Source organism: Coenobita brevimanus, chromosome 92, assembly GCF_032717465.1.
Source record: "Coenobita brevimanus isolate Jiangsu-jjx chromosome 92, ASM3271746v2, whole genome shotgun sequence".
Taxonomy (NCBI): domain Eukaryota; kingdom Metazoa; phylum Arthropoda; class Malacostraca; order Decapoda; family Coenobitidae; genus Coenobita; species Coenobita brevimanus.
In genome coordinates this window covers 36,847,948-36,861,925 of record NC_137045.1, presented here as the reverse complement: position 1 = coordinate 36,861,925, position 13,978 = coordinate 36,847,948, and the positions used below count along the sequence as shown (strand labels likewise).

At 40.9% G+C, this 13,978-nt stretch overlaps 1 non-coding gene across 1 annotated transcript; it reads right to left on the bottom strand.

Moving 5' to 3' along the window:
• Positions 1 to 11,587: 11,587 nt before the first annotated feature.
• Positions 11,588 to 11,706, bottom strand: LOC145412318 (5S ribosomal RNA). The gene has a single exon (XR_013899576.1). It is a non-coding gene; the product is annotated as a 5S ribosomal RNA (ribosomal RNA).
• Positions 11,707 to 13,978: the final 2,272 nt, after the last annotated feature.

Genomic DNA, 13,978 nt, shown 5'->3' with positions numbered 1-13,978 from the left:
GTCCCAACCTGACTAAAACTTGGGCTGGGTGAACGTCTACCATCAGACACACTTTTGTGTTCGTGGGTTAGAAACAACAGCGTTGCATAAAGACTTTGACCATGACCCGTGGGGACTGATCCTTTTCCCCCGTGCGAGATGGCCTTTGTATCAGAAGAGATCTACCACTGTGCAAAATTTATTGCTCTTAGGTTAAAAGTTATGGTAATGTCCCCCATAGGAGCCTCTCCTCCTCCTGCCTGCCCAGGGTAGGTCCAACCTTGCCAAAAACGTGGCCGGGCTAACTGTCTACCAATAGGCAAAATTTCGTGGTCCTCAGTTTAAAAGTTATGGCCGTACATAGACTGCCCCCACTCCAGAACGACAGGACCCAGCAGCCCAATTTTTGGCATGGAGACACATTACTTCCAGCTCGGACATAGGCAATGTGAGGTTGACCTCCGATGCCATCTGAGGTCACCGGTCATAGGTCATTTGAGGTCACTGGTAATATTTAACAAAAGCGCACAAATACTGTGCGTTAGTCTGCGAAAGCTGAAATAGAAAGTTCCTGGACCTCTTATAATCCCTCTTCAAAAGCATGAGAGGTACATGGTCTTTCTGGAGTAGAAAGGTAGGCTGAACTAGAACAAATAGGATTAGTGTGTTCGCTTTATTGGCCCGGGCAACGCCGGGTACCCCTGCTAGTATTACATATAATGCATATATGTAATACTGTATGATATATGTAATACAAATTTATAACATATATTTGATTATATATATTTATAATATAAAATACATATACATTGTACAGTACATATATCTATCAAACATAATATATATTTATAATATATAATATGTATACATTATACTGCACACACACACACATATATATATATATATATATATATATATCTATCTATCGATCGATCGATCGATCTATCTATCTATCTATCTATCTATCTATCTATATATATATATATATATATATATATATATTAAACGTAATATATACGGTATATATACAGTAAATATATATAATATAAAATATATAACGTAAATTCTCTCTCTCTCTCTCTCTCTCTCTTTAGTAAATGTGGTAAATACTCTTGTGAACATAATTCGAATTTTTGGCCCACCTCAGGCCAACATCAGGTACTACAATTGTCTTAAATAGTCAGCTGACCTGATAAAAAGAAATCAAGACTTTCTTGATACTATAAAACTAAAGAAAAGAAAGCAAACACAACCCTCCTCCCTGTATAAAAGCTCAAAAAGAAATGCAAAGAACCACTCAGGGAAGACCTAGAGTACCCAACTTAAACCCCAAACTGGAACAACCTCTGTCTGTTCGAACACTAAACTCAAACCTCCCAAACTGAAGCAAACAAACCACAATAACCAATAGGTTCGAACAAAGTATCCATTAAATATTATTAGTTACATTATTTTCGGGTCTATACTGTACTTCTCTATTAGTAATTTTTCTCCTACTATAGCATCACCTGAATTGCTGATTTTAGTTACTACCTGAAAATCATTGTAAGAGAAAGGGTGGTTACAGTTCGAATTATGTTCACAAGAGTATTTACCACATTCATTTTATTACTGCTTTGGAAGTTGTGATGTCCAAGATCGCCTGCAGATGTCTTACTAGGTATATATATATATATATATATATATATATATATATATATATATATATATATATATATATATTATATAATGCCAACTGGACGCTAGTTTAGGTTAAGTATTGTGTCGAAGTACCTGATGAACTGGATTTTTGTCTTTTTAATACAGACACTGGAAGTGAGAAAAACAATATACGAGAATAACGGCTGGAAAATAAAGCCGTCAATTTATGGGTGGCTGAAGCGAGGAACACAGACAGTTGGAAAATATACCACAAATGGAACCGTACCCAAGTAAAAAAGAAAAAAAAGAAAAAGAGAACAAAAATAAATGAAATGAAATACGGTACTCCAACCAAAGGTATGGTGCTCCTATACATGTAATAAAACACAGTGGTTACTCCCATGTGGCCATCGTATGATAAACTGATCAACTGGAAACGGAAAAATTACAATGGTCAGACAATAAAGAACGTGAGAAACTTCTAGTATTCAGGCAGTGTGATGAGTATTATGAATTAAGGAAGTGCGAGTGAGGGCAGTAGGGAAACAGGGTTGCAGTTATATTAAGGACAATGACAAGGAATATGGAGGTAAGTATAGAAGCAGAGAAGTCATTGCATTGCTGATCTGTGAACACCATTCTTACACTAATGAAGGGAAGTGAAGCCTGGACTTACTGGAAGGATACAAGCCAAGAGTGAGAGGAGTAGAAATTAGTTTTAAGAGAGTAGGATATGCAGCTACGTGGAGATACAGACAGGCAAATGAAGAAGTTCAGAAGCGCTTTGCTGTCGGTGTGGATTTGCAGGAAAATGATACCAGGAGTACCCTGGGATGGTATGGCCATGTGCAACGAATGGAAAAATAGAGATTAACTAACAGGGTGTAAATGAGTGAGACGGAAGGCGAGACAGAGACCGATGATGAGGTAGAATGACAGTACATTGGTAAATGAACGCGAGTGGTGTCTACTGGAGAAGGCCGCCTGATGGCAGTCTACGGAACCACTGGTTTCTTGATGAAAGCAACTGAAAGTGTTTAACTTTATGTAACCATTCATTTGTGAAATCTGGCAGCCAGAATTCTCTATAAAAAAAATGAAGTCACAGTAATATTGAAATAGCCTGAAGCCATAAACTCTCAATTTTGATAGCTTGATTGGTTATACGGTAGAGTAAGACTTCATGTAGTGTTTTATGTACAATACCGAACTGGAAATAAGTTATCTGAATATTTTTGGGGATGACATTAATCACACTTTTTCAAAGAATAATCATGATTCCTAATATAATGTTCTGGACAAAGAAAACTTCATTCGGTTACATCGATATAACCAGGTGGTTCCAGCTCCCGGTTATAGCAAAACAAGGAACACCTTTGATAACTGCACCCACCCCTGAAATACTGTATTGGGAAGGAAATAACTATTCTGGGGGAAGGCAGAGAGATGAACAACGTAATTTCCATTTCTTTATACAGTGATCTAGGTGAGTTTACTACCGTGCAAAATTTCGTGTGTCGACGAAAAAGTCGTGGCGTTGTCACCGCCTTGGGGCATATCCCCCCCAACAGGGGTCGCAACCGGACTGAAAAGTGGCTGGGGAGATCGTCAAACAGTATGGAAAATATCGTGGTCCAAGGCTAAAAATCATGACCGAGCAAAAAACGTTTTGGCTAGGACCCCTGGAGGACCATTACATTACCCCCCTGGAGATGGTTTTTGAAGTTCTCACCCTGCCAAACACGTGGCCCCAGTAAAGATCCACCATTGTGCAAAATGTCAGGGTCTTTGGAAAAAACTCAGGCGTTTTTCCCCAGCCTGTGGGTGGGAAGTCATAGGAGGTTCCTCCCTGCCTAACATATGGGAAGGCCTCCCTGCCTAACATATGGGAAGGGTAAACGCCTGCCCGTGTGAAGAATTTCGCGTTACAAGGTTAGTAACTATGTGGGCAATGACCGTGCATAATGACAATCCCTGGACCCCCGGGGACAGCCCCCTCCCCCGTGAACTGTGATCCTCAGTGGTTCCACCCTTTCCAAAACGTGGCCAGGGTGAACATCTACCAGTATGCAAACTTCATGTTTTGTTATAATCCTAGTCCATGCATAACAACCTTGTCTGAAGACACCAGCCTCCAATCCAACCCCTTTTGAGGAGGGCGGGCCTCGGGTGTCACCATGCTTATACCGTGGTGTGGGTGAAGCATTACCATTTATGCAAAAATTCGTGTTTTTAGATAACGAATCTGGGTGGGACACTTGGGGACCGCCACTGTGCAGGACAGCTCTCGGGAGAACCCTCCCAGCCTGAAATCTGGCCCAGGGGAAGGTTTACCATTGTGCAAAACTTTCCTAGCACTCATCCTGCGCGGCCTGGATGCCATATTTCAAGAAAGTAAAGTAACTCAGAAAGTGAGTAAATGAGTGAATGAGGGAGGGAGTGACATAGTTAGGGACAACTACTATATTCAGCTGCCCCTGTGGATGCGACAAAAAAGTCTCTCAACTCTATCCCAGTCCCCAGAACGTGGGATGGTAGACTACAGAAGAAGGGCAACTTCAGCCTACAGTGCACTAGGTTCGCCTTCATTTGAGTCTGGGCAACAACAACAACAACAACAACAACAACAATCCTCATTTAAATCAATCACAAGAGATAGATCTGACAAGTTAGTTTTCATTTCTTTGTCTGAAGGTTCTCTTAGCTGAATGACATTGTCTTTTGTTAGTTAACACTCCTGTAAATGCATTACTACAAGGAAGCCGTTTGTTTTTCTACATATTCATGAGAAGATGAGCATAATAATTATTGATGCTGTTCATTAAAAGTCGCACATAATAATGTTCCCTCTAAAGCAGTACTATTCGTTTTTTTTTTAAGTCACGAAATTATTTTTGTAAATCATCTCTTAGTGTTTGATAACCTGAATTTATATGCGAAACCTTTATATATACAGTAAAAAGTTTGATTACTTAAAAAGTTTACGTTCATCGTTTTCATCTAACATCCGCTTTTACTCCCTCCAAATGTCCTTATCACCTTCCTTAACGTTTTCGTCATACCAGTGTTTGATTCAGATTCTGATGATGTTACAACACTTTCTACCAAAATTTCCTTATTATCCGTGTTTTCACGGGCGCCTCACTTGTGCATTTTGATTCCATTATTTGCAGCTTTACTGAGCGACTCTTATCCATACTGTATGTGCTCAGCTTTTTTTGCTATCTCTTCTTTTTCTTCTTTCCAGACAGTGTACAAGTTGGTGACCATTACTTTTTCACAAATTCACATCAAACCAAGTACATTTATTTCTTGAGAAAATATCTCAAGCATTTTTTGTTTGTTTGCTCGGGCGAAGGGGGAGGGGGGAGTAGCCCATGCTCAAAGGTTAATGGGGAAAAAGTGAACAATACAAACAAACACATTTCGTGGACTGTGGCAACAAGAATTAGTCTAGTTTACAAGTTTTTACGAAAAGGGATGCTAGAATGTTTTAATGGAGACCACCCTGCATTCCCATTAATTTTAATTGTTAATTTTACATAATTTTCCATTACTTCCCCTGCTCCTAAACAATCCTTTCATATTATCCTCATATTCCCCAAATGCTTCCCTCCATATTTCCCTCGTATTCCTTCCACATTCCCACAATACTCCCTGCACATTTCTTTTCCATTGCCATCTCATTCGTTTCTCGTTCACTCCTCGTTTCCTTCCCTCCATGTCTCCTTCCATTCACATTCCCTTCATATCTCCTTCTATTTCCAGATCGTCCTCACTCCCTCTGCATTCGCATCACTATGTATTCCCTTCCCTTCACCTTCTCTCTGCTTTCCCTTGCGCTCGGTGGAGTTTGTGTGCAGGTGGACGACTTACTGAAGCGGAAAGTTCGGTCTGGTCTCTCTCTCTCTCTCTCTCTCTCTCTCACACACACACACACACACACACACACACACACACACACACACACACACACACACACACACACACACACACACACACACGCACACACACACACACACACACACACACACACACACACACACACACACACACACACACACACACACACACACACACACACACAGGGACCTAAGCTACGAAGAAAGACTAAATAAACTGAATCTACCAACACTACAGGAGAGAAGGAAAAGAGGTGACATGATAATGCTATATAAGTGCATATCAGGGAAGGAGAAAATAGACATAAATGATTACTTAACATATGGAGAAGCATCAGCAAGAGGACACTGCAAAAAACTGCATAAGAAGAGAGGTGATAAAGACGTAAGGAAATTCAGTTTCCCAAACAGAGCAATTGATCAATGGAATGCACTACCGAATGAAATAGTGTGCGCCAAAACAATTCACAAATTTAAGGATATGTACGATAAATATGGTTTAAGACACGGGACAGTACGAGCTTGACTCATTCCTGTAAAGATACAATTAGGTAAGAACAATTAGGTAAGAACACACACACACACACACACACACACACACACATACACACACACGTCAAAGCAGTATAGACGGCTGCATTTCGCCACATCTAACGTCGTTGACAATTTTTTAGGAAATACCTGAAGATTAACCCTATTTTCATTGACGTAATTTTCAATACATTTTTGCCACCGCCAAACGAGTATATTCGGCTTATAGAAACTGCAATACAAGGATTGGTAAATGAAATCCTTTGAAAGAAACTCTCTCTCTCTTTTAGCTCAGAGTATTTCAGAGTTCTGCTTTGGTATTGCCTCGAACAGGCGCACGAAATGTGACTGTTTTTCAGGTACTTGAAACTGTGTAAATGTCTCGACTGTAGTAGCTTAATGACAGAAAAGTAAAAGTATGGGTGTTAGAAAAACTGAAACAGCGACTCGAGTATGAATGTGTATTTTACTATGAAACCCCAAATGACGGAAGTGAGGGGATCAAATATTCTTCAAGTGGATTACAGACTGTGATGGAGGTTTAAGTATCACTGTATGAATGGGAAACTTAGCTACTTATCTACAGTATGATGAGTAATTTATCTTTATCAGACATTATGTAATGTACCATCCAGCACAATAGTATTTCACTGTAAGGAACCTGTTAGTTTTGGATCCCTTAAGTGTCTTGTACTTGATGTGTAAATGCCACACAGTATTTGAAATCAAACTGCGTATATTCAAGTCCTGGGTGACCCGAGAATGTAATGATCTATACTTAACAGTATATAATAAAATATACATTGGTATGCTGGATCGTGATTTTAAGTTGAACAAAGAACTGCAGAAAAAATGTATTTGGGATTCCAATGTCGGTGAAGGTTTAAGCCCATAGAGTAGAATAGAGCAGTGACCTGATAAGCTAATATCAGTTGTGTTGATCATGACTTCCGTAGCGCAGAGACTTGAAACTGGGTCTTCTACTGCAACAACAGTGACCTGGTTACTCTTCTTTACCAATGCGTCCTTTAGGAAATCCACTGCACCAACAGTGTGACTCTCGAGTCCTACAGGTGCACACGATATAAAAAAAAAAGTAGCATAGGATTGGCCTAATTATACCTCGAAAGTTCAGTAAACCTCGTGGTGTAATAAGAATTTAAATCAGTTGACATCTGATGTATATGTTAACAATACTGGGTACCATGTGTTACTAGCTAGTTATATTTTACAATCATTCTAAGACTTGTCTACGAGCGTCTGGGGAAATCATCACTCATTTTGCAGCAGCTCTCGTCTATTTTAATTTAGGAGTGCACCGTAAGTATTTCCTCTGAGTGCACGAATACTTAAGGCTTTTGGCACAACGCATAGTCATACTGCAGCCAACTCTAGACGCCCAAAGTGTGAGTGAGAGGAGAAAAAGCAAGACATTAACATGGGAACAGGTAATACTGGCGTGAAAGCTGCCTCGCTAGGGTTGTCAGACGTCCTGGAAAGTGTGGTTTTTGTCTCAATGTCCTCCATAAATACTAGCCGAAGTCTTACCTGTTTTCCGCCAGAACAGTTATCCAGTTTTCATCCTAAATATTACTTAGAAATGTCGTAAGTTTAATATTACAACAGCCACATAAGGTATAATTTGAAAAGAAGCGAATATATATTTTTATTTGTCTATTAACAGCCTAACACTTTAATCCAATTAGGGGCCACAGACGAATTGTCTCCAGGTCACCCTGTCCTCTGCAATATGAATGTCTTCCCTCCAGCTCACATACCCCCTCCCATATATTTCTCCACTCCATCCCTCCATCTCATCCTTGGTCTCCCCCCCCCCCGCCATCTACCTCACACACATACACTCTTGTAGTTGTTTTCTCATTCTCGATTCTCTCTACATGACCAACCTATCACAAAATATTTCTCTTAACACTTTCACTCTGACATCGACACACAACGTGCTTTTAATTCCTTATTTGTCTGTTTGTCTCTCCGTGTAACTCCACGTGCTACACCTGCATAACTAATTTCCACTGCTCTCTCTCCTGGTTTGTGTCCTTTCAGTAGAGTCCAAGCTTCACTTCAATACGTTTGAGAGGGGACCACAATTCTGTCATGCTGCTACTGTACTTTTTTACTTCCATACTAGCTTCCTTATTCCTCATCGCTGCCTTCAGTGAACCAGGAACCTTTTCTATCCTGTTGTATGCTTTCAAGAACTTTATCCTCTGAATTTCCGTCCTTACTCAGTACACTTCCTAAGTACCTGAATGTGCTCACATTCTCCATTTCCTCATCATGAAAATTCACTGTGCATTGTGCCCTCATTTACCGTATCTCAAAGACTATAACTTTACCCATGTCTATATACACTTTCAGGTTCAGTTTAGATTCGGTTTCCTCTACTGCCTTCATTATCACCCAGTCTTACCTTTAAGACCTCCTTCCAAAACACCCTCTTACATTCCCTCCACTTTGCACTGAGATTTCTTCCAAACTCCATAGCCACTTTTCTTACTCTCTTTTACTAGAAGTTTCACCTCTCTCCACTTCCCTGCATATAACTCTCTTTCTGTCTCTCCACATCGTCTGTTCCTCTACATCCCAGCCATTCATTATATGCATTCTTCTTCTCTGCCATGGCTCTTTTCACCTTATCACTTCACCAAGCTCTTCCTTGCATTCTCATGCACCTCCTCTTTACCCCACATACTAGTTCACATAATGCACATTTTTTCTGTAAATATCTTACACATGCGTTCCACCTCCTCCTTCAGCTCAAAATCTTACCTACGCAGTCACTCGTCTTTTCTCTCTTGTAATCTTCCAATTGAAATCCTCCTGCAGTCTTCCTACTTTCCTTGCGGTAACTGATTTCTTCTGTCTTCCTCATCTGTTCACCCAACGCTTTTACACCTCTGTCTTGAACACTACTATATGGTTATGAGATGGTTCACTCCCCAAACGTCTACACACTCGTGGGTCCAACACAGATCTTCTCTTTCGCTCAACAACAGAAACATAGGCCTACATATCACTGCCTTCTATTCATCTATATCACCATACATCCACCTTATCACTCGCCATTTATACCTTTGGATAATTTTGTGCCTAAAGAGTTTATTTGATAGTGCCAAACCCTTCCCTGTACAATATCCACCATTCCCATCCACTTCAGCAAAGCATTGTCTGTCCCACTCACCAACCACCCCAACTCTCCTGGAATTCTCAACCTTGTCATTCATATCTCCAGTTAAAAACACTCTCTCATCCCTCTCATATATTTTCATGCATGCTTACATTGTCGCCTAAACCTTATCTTTTACTTGGTCCTACGCTGGAGCACAGAAACAAGTGCCCATGGTTATATTCCCACTTTCATTCATACCCCTACATATTTGAGATCTAATTGATGCATATTTCTTTACAGAGTATATTCGCCTTTCATTTCTTGCATACAGCAATACATACACTATCATTTGCCCTCTAATCCACATCTACTGCTGCACATATGCCCAGTCCATAATTCCCAGTCTCTCACACACTTTCTCATTTGGTCAAAGTTACCCCAAATATGCCAACTTTTGCACATGAAGAAAACTCTCTTTCCTTCATTTCATTATTCTCACCGCTAACATTCAAAGTCGCCATCTCTATGTCGTTCCATGTCCGGTCCTTGGTCATCAACTGTAAGTCCGTTCGTGTCTGAAGTTTCTTTGTTGTATTTTTAGTTAATTTGACTGGGCAGGTCACTAACACTCCTCCAACCCACTTTATTGTCACGTAAGGAACACTAGTGGTTTGGTTTTGTGGTTACCACCAAGTGTCTTAAATGATTTTCTGCCTTATAGGAAATCATTTGGCTTGTCATTCAGTGTAGAGTCACCTAAGAGACGCCCTGCATCAAGTGAATGGTTGAGGGGCGCCCTCAACCACACGGATAATTCAAATGGCTAAAGCTAATTTCATAAATTCAAGAAATACACTTCAGTTTCAGTTCAGCGATTAAATCATTCACTGTACGGTACACACTTAAAGTGCTCATATTTACAGGGTGACATGAGTTTGAGAGATGGCAGCCTGATGGCGGAAGACTGAGTGATAAAAGGAGATTCGTTCATGCCCACCTCTTCAGGGATTCAGGCATCTGGGTATAGACAGCTATATCTTTATAATACTAAGCAAAATATATAGCCTTAGTTGAGTGGACAGAATCAGATTGCCCTAAGTGTTTGTGCAGAAATGCGCGCATGACTAGGAGAGTGTATGCGTGATGTGTTTGGGATGGGAAGGAGAGGGAGACCGAGAAATTCGTGGCGAGATACGGTGCGACAGTATGAAAAGCAGGATGGTGGTGTGTCATGAGAAAAGGTGTCGGTGGTCAGTCGCAACAGATACACTCCGAAGCAGCTCTGAAAATCCGGCGGTAGCTGCCAGGCGTTAAATTTTTATTAATTATGAGCTTGATTGAGAGGATGGAGAGTGAGAGGCTGACAAGGAGAGTGTATGTGAGTGAGGTGGAGGCGGAGAGAGGGAGGGGGAGGCCAAGGATGAGATGGAGGGATGGAGTGGAGAGGTATATGAGAGAGGGACTGTGAGCTGAGTGCGAGGCAGTGAAATGGCGGGGGACAGGGCGACATGGAGGCAATATATTTGTGGCCACCCCGTATGGGATTAAGGCGTCTCGCAATAGTTAGATAGATGAGCTTGATTCTGGATACACTGAATCAGCACCACGCAATGTCCTCACTTTTTAGGTCATGGAAATGGTCACCGTATACAGTATAGGAACAACCCAACACTGACTGGCAAGAAAGGTCAGAAACGCAGAAATTGAATACACACGTGGAAAAAAATCATCTGGTGTCTGGACGGTACTATATGCCATCAAAAGAGTCTTAGAATATTGATTACTGATTCTTGCTTTAGCATAACCTTGATACTCCAGTGCAAGACAGAGAGAGAGAGAGAGAGAGAGAGAGAGAGAGAGAGAGAGAGAGAGAGAGAGAGAGAGAGAGAGAGAGAGAGAGAGAGAGAGAGAGAGAGAGAGAGAGAGAGAGAGAGAGAGAGAGAGAGAGAGAGAACCCCACTTTAAGCTGGAGCGAATAGTTGGCGGGGACAGGCTTCCTCTTTATCCATGTGTTTTTTTTAGTGGCCTTATCTCCTCTTATACGAGATGTCATGCATGGGTTACCTGGCCTGCTGCGGGTATCTTTCCCTCTGGTTTTCATGTTTCTAGGTTGTATATTGATATTTTTCGAAATCAGGAAAATAGTATAGGGTAAAGGAAAATATAACAGTAGATAGTACACATGATGAAGGTAAAATACAGCACATAGTTACATATATCACTATCTTGATGCAACTCAAAGTAGTAAATATGGTAATATACATACTATATAACGTGTATACATTCATTCATTGCCAGACGCCATGTATCCCAAACGGGGTGGCCAAGGGCTTAGAGTTAACTGTTTTACAGGGAGGGGCACTAATCCTCCACCAACCCCACTTGACACGTAGGGAGAACGTTATGCCAACAGCATCTGGTGTTCCCAGGCGGTCACCCATCCAAGTACTAACCAGACCCAACGTTGCTTAACTTCGCTGATCGGACGGGAAGCGATGTACTCAACGTGGTATGGCCGTGTATACGCTGTAAATAAAAGCGGCATTTTTTTCCGTATCAGAAAATATATTCCTAAATGTGCACGCTCTCACACACGTATACCAGCCACACTGACACACCAGTTACACCTCACACCAGTCCCTTACACAAGACAACTACACCAGTCACATACGCACTCCAGTCACTCCCCACACCAGATACACCTTCACACCAGTCACAGTCTCACCCCAGTCACATCCTCACTCCAGTCTAGATCGCCACGAGTGTTGTTATAACCCGGAGTCACAAGCGGACCAGATAATTACACGGTAACTGTATCATAATGAAATTTGGAAGCATGAGAGGCGTGTGTGAGAGAGAGAGAGAGAGAGAGAGAGAGAGAGAGAGAGAGAGAGAGAGAGAGTATGGCGGCGAATGGAGGAAATTCAACATCTCTTATGGACTGGCGAGTGATGGTGGTGCATCTTAAATGTAACAACGTCCTGGAAAGAGAATAGACAAAGTTGATACAGTCAAATTAATGAAAAAAAAAAAGGCTAGTTGCAGAAGGAAGTAGAGAGAGAGAGATGATGTCGAAACACTGTATAAACTTCAAAAAAGAGGAACGACTCATTTAGAAGAAAACACGGGCAGAAAATTGTTTTGAAATCAGCGAGGAGTGAGGGTAGAGGCGAGGCGGTGAGGGGTGAGAGGATGGTAGTGTTGTTGACGCGGTGTTGTGGTGCCAGGGGAAAATTAAATAAGCTTGTTGGGCTGGCGGACGCAGGCTTCACAACAATACTGTTTTTCTCACTGTGGGTTTTAATAGGGCTATTTTTTCCCCTTAAATTTCCTCGTGCTACACTCAGATGATTATTTTCATTCTAGAAAACTTCTGTTGGAAAAAGGTTTTATGAAGGCTACGTCCAACTCTACCAATTGAAAAGTTAATCCGAAGAGGACATAAGTTGTCTCGAAATATCAAGAACGAAAGAAAAATATTATCCTTTGGTCATAATCCTAAACGTTCTTGTTCCTCTCTCTTTTCTTTACTGTTGATCTGTATAAAGAGCAACAGCTTCGTCTCGAAATCTTTGAGTATAACCGACAGTTTCCATTTTGTGTACTGGTATTCACTGAGTATTTTAGCAAGACTTATAGGATTGTGTTTAACAACTATATTTGTGATGTTTCTGTCGCTGAGCTCATGTTTCATTGTTAAACTTGTATTGTATTCTAGTATGAAATAGTGTATCAAATATTCCACTCTGTCATAGCTGTGTGACTACATTATATATCGTACCGGGTAATGTGGCCAAGTTAGCAAGCTAATTTTCTCCTTGAAGTGACGATGCATTATACGAATTAGAAAGACGTATTCACGGTTTAACTGACGACTACACGTATTTAACGCACAGTTCCCGCATAACACCATGCATATTACGATTCCTGTCCCATGTTCCTGCACATACGCCGCTCATGATTCAAAGTAAACAGCTTCTTCTCCCTACCTTGTTTACTCGTATTTTGATTCCAGTAAAGTTATCATCTTCCTCTCGCTCTTCATTCCATCTCTGGATTTCTTTTTGGGTAAGTTGTTTGGTCCTACTGCCTTTTGTGCTTATATATTGATGTACTTCTATCCACTATTTATGTCTACTCCCTGGCCGAAGAATCTCTTATCACTCCATGTGATAGCTAACATATTCCGAATCGTTTTCATTCCTCTGTGAGTACACATAAGTTTTTCTTTTTTCTTATTTTCCATTAAAGATGTAAGGCACTCGATTACATCCTGGTTGTTTGGTTTAAGTTCACAGTCCGCTTTCGTAATTACTCTGCCATCAATCTTCGTGTCATCTATAACATTCGCAACTTTAGAGAAGAGTCAGCTTGATAACTGACATAATTATTAAAAAGAACTGACCTTGGAGGAACTCAGCCAGTACTTCTAGCGACTCTGATGATTCGCCATACTATTACATTCATTAGTTAAGTAGAGTGCTGTCCGTGCCACCTTCTTCGTTCTGCGATTAAAACGGTTTTGCAATTCATTTACCAGTGAATCTCTCATCCATGTTCGAGCTGACAGCCATTGCAATACAGGTGAACTTACAATGAACAGATCCTTTAGCTATATTAATACTGTCTTACTGTATGTGGTTGAGAAAATTAGAAGAAATACACTAAGGTGGTCTGGACATGTGGAGAGAATGAAGAATGAAAGACTGACTAAGAGGGTGTATGTAGGGAGGGAGAGGGAGGGAAAGATCGAGGATGAGGTGGAGGGATGGAGTTGAGAGGTATATGAGGGAGG